This window comes from Schistocerca americana, chromosome 3 (assembly GCF_021461395.2).
Source record: "Schistocerca americana isolate TAMUIC-IGC-003095 chromosome 3, iqSchAmer2.1, whole genome shotgun sequence".
In the NCBI taxonomy this organism is placed as follows: Eukaryota; Metazoa; Arthropoda; class Insecta; order Orthoptera; family Acrididae; genus Schistocerca; species Schistocerca americana.
Genome location: NC_060121.1, coordinates 590,630,418 through 590,632,917, shown reverse-complemented (window position 1 = coordinate 590,632,917; position 2,500 = coordinate 590,630,418). Strand labels below are relative to the sequence as shown.

General features: G+C 56.8%; 1 non-coding gene across 1 annotated transcript in view; it reads left to right on the top strand.

Moving 5' to 3' along the window:
- The first annotated feature begins 2,089 nt into the window (after positions 1–2,089).
- LOC124608844 overlaps positions 2,090–2,500 on the top strand; it is a 1,910-nt gene continuing 1,499 nt past the window's right edge. Inside the window, exon 1 of the ribosomal RNA XR_006979403.1 lies at positions 2,090–2,500. This exon is cut by the window's right edge and continues 1,499 nt beyond it. This is a non-coding gene — a ribosomal RNA (small subunit ribosomal RNA).

Below are 2,500 nucleotides of genomic sequence, written 5' to 3'. Positions count from 1 at the left end.
CCTAACCTATATCGTACCTTAACCTAACCTATATCGTACCTTAACCTAACCTATATCGTACCTTAACCTAACCTATATCGTACCTTAACCTAACCTATATCGTACCTTAACCTAACCTATATTGCCCCTTAACGTAACCCATATTGCGCTGTAACCCAACACACGTTGGGCCTTAACCCAACACACGTTGGGCCTTAACCCAACACACGTTGGGCCTTAACCCAACACACGTTGGGCCTTAACCCAACACACGTTGGGCCTTAACCCAACACACGTTGGGCCTTAACCCAACACACGTTGGGCCTTAACCCAACACACGTTGGGCCTTAACCCAACACACGTTGGGCCTTAACCCAACACACGTTGGGCCTTAACCTGCTCTGTAATTGTCATACGACGCGTTAAATTAGTGTAGTGTTGCCTAACTGCAACCCCCGCAATATAGTTTGCTACTCGCACTGCCCGGTCCCCAGTGTATCGCTTCATGTTAAACACCTTGCAGCTATACACTGTAATGTGGATGGCAGCAGGACGTACATGCTCAATGCCCTTTGCAGTTGTTCATTGGCATTTGCAGTTGTTCATTGGCATTCGCATGGCGAAGCACGTAGCCTACGCTGTGGTACGGCCTGTGTCAACTGTCCGCTGATGTTGTACGTCCAAATCACACACTGTACTGCACATTGGTCCTCATGTACTGAATGATACATCGTGGTACATGTGACCGTACAACGACTGCGCCAACAACGGCGAACCATGCGGTCCAAATGTTGTGCACTCAGCTACGTGTCGTCTCCCTATAAGAGCTGGATTGCAGTGTGGTATGCCCTGGATGGCGATCAGCATGAGCCGTCTGTTGATGTAGTGGCGCGTGTTGTCAGACGTAGTCGTCTCTTCTCACACACCGTGATAGCATGGTGCACTGCGTTCCACATCTGCGACATGCGACAGAGGCCGGTTGACAGTCGTTCGCGCAATGGACATCGCATACGTACGGGGGCCACCTTCCACGTGTTCGCGAAGCGTGCACATGTTGTTGCGTGTATGTGGGCAGACATAGTGTGTCGTGACACCTGACACAGGCATGCAACAATCGTTGAATTTGCAAATGGCGATGGACGCCTACGTTTGCTGGTGACGTTACGCAAATGAACAACTGGTAAACCGTTGTGGTGCGGTTGTTCTCGCTAGAGGTGAATCAGTGATGGCGACGATCGGTTGAGCTACCAACCGGTTGTTCCAGCGATACCCACCATGCCCACGAACGTGAATGGCATCTGGGTGTGAAGCGATACGCGGCGGTGGCTGGGTGGGACCGTCCCCGGCCGGTGAGGGGGGGCCTCCCGGCGTGCTGGCCGCGCGGTGCGTGGGCGCACGCGCTACAGCCGGCTGGTGGGGGCGGCCAGTGGCAGGCGCGCCGGCCGACGGAGGCGGCAGGCGGCGCAGCTGCGCGCCGGCGCACCCTGCACGCGGCGCCGTGCGGCCAAAGTAGGTCCTCGCGGGCCCGGTGCGAAGCGCGGTGGACATCTGCAGTGTGCTGGTCCGATTGAGGACTGTGTGCGCTGAGGATGCGCCGCCGCCCGGCGCTCGGCGCCGCGACGCCGTCTGCTGCTCGGTCGCCTCTGCGGTTCTCGCAGGTGGTTTGTATCGCAGCTGTGCGGACGTGTTGGCGCGTGCGCTGTGCTGGGAGAGTTCGCTTCGGCACCCAAGTGGGGCTTTTGTCCTTCTGTGGCGCTGGCGTTGGAGCTGCCGGTCACCGTAGGTGGCGCGTGTTGTCTCCCGCCGGCAATGCCACGACAGCACGCTCCCGGGCCTCTGTCGGCAGCGGCAAGCTCAGTTGGGAGCACGGGTGGTCGCACCTAAAGCGTCTACTCGCCAAACTCCGGGCGATTGCGCCTCTCTCGAACCCGACCAAGTACTTAGGACGGCGCTGCGCGCCGCCGGGACCTGAGAGGGTTTCGAGGTGTATGGTGCAGGGGAGCTCAGTCTCCTCCTGTTTGCAGAATAATTGAGCGGACGCTTGCGTGTTCGCGCGGGCCCCCGGGACACACTCCCGGGCGGCCGGCTGCTCAGCTCTAGTTGACGCAGCTCCCTGGTTGATCCTGCCAGTAGTCATATGCTTGTCTCAAAGATTAAGCCATGCATGTCTCAGTACAAGCCGCATTAAGGTGAAACCGCGAATGGCTCATTAAATCAGTTATGGTTCCTTAGATCGTACCCACGTTACTTGGATAACTGTGGTAATTCTAGAGCTAATACATGCAAACAGAGTCCCGACCAGAGATGGAAGGGACGCTTTTATTAGATCAAAACCAATCGGTCGGCTCGTCCGGTCCGTTTGCCTTGGTGACTCTGAATAACTTTGGGCTGATCGCACGGTCCTCGTACCGGCGACGCATCTTTCAAATGTCTGCCTTATCAACTGTCGATGGTAGGTTCTGCGCCTACCATGGTTGTAACGGGTAACGGGGAATCAGGGTTCGATTCCGGAGAGGGAGCC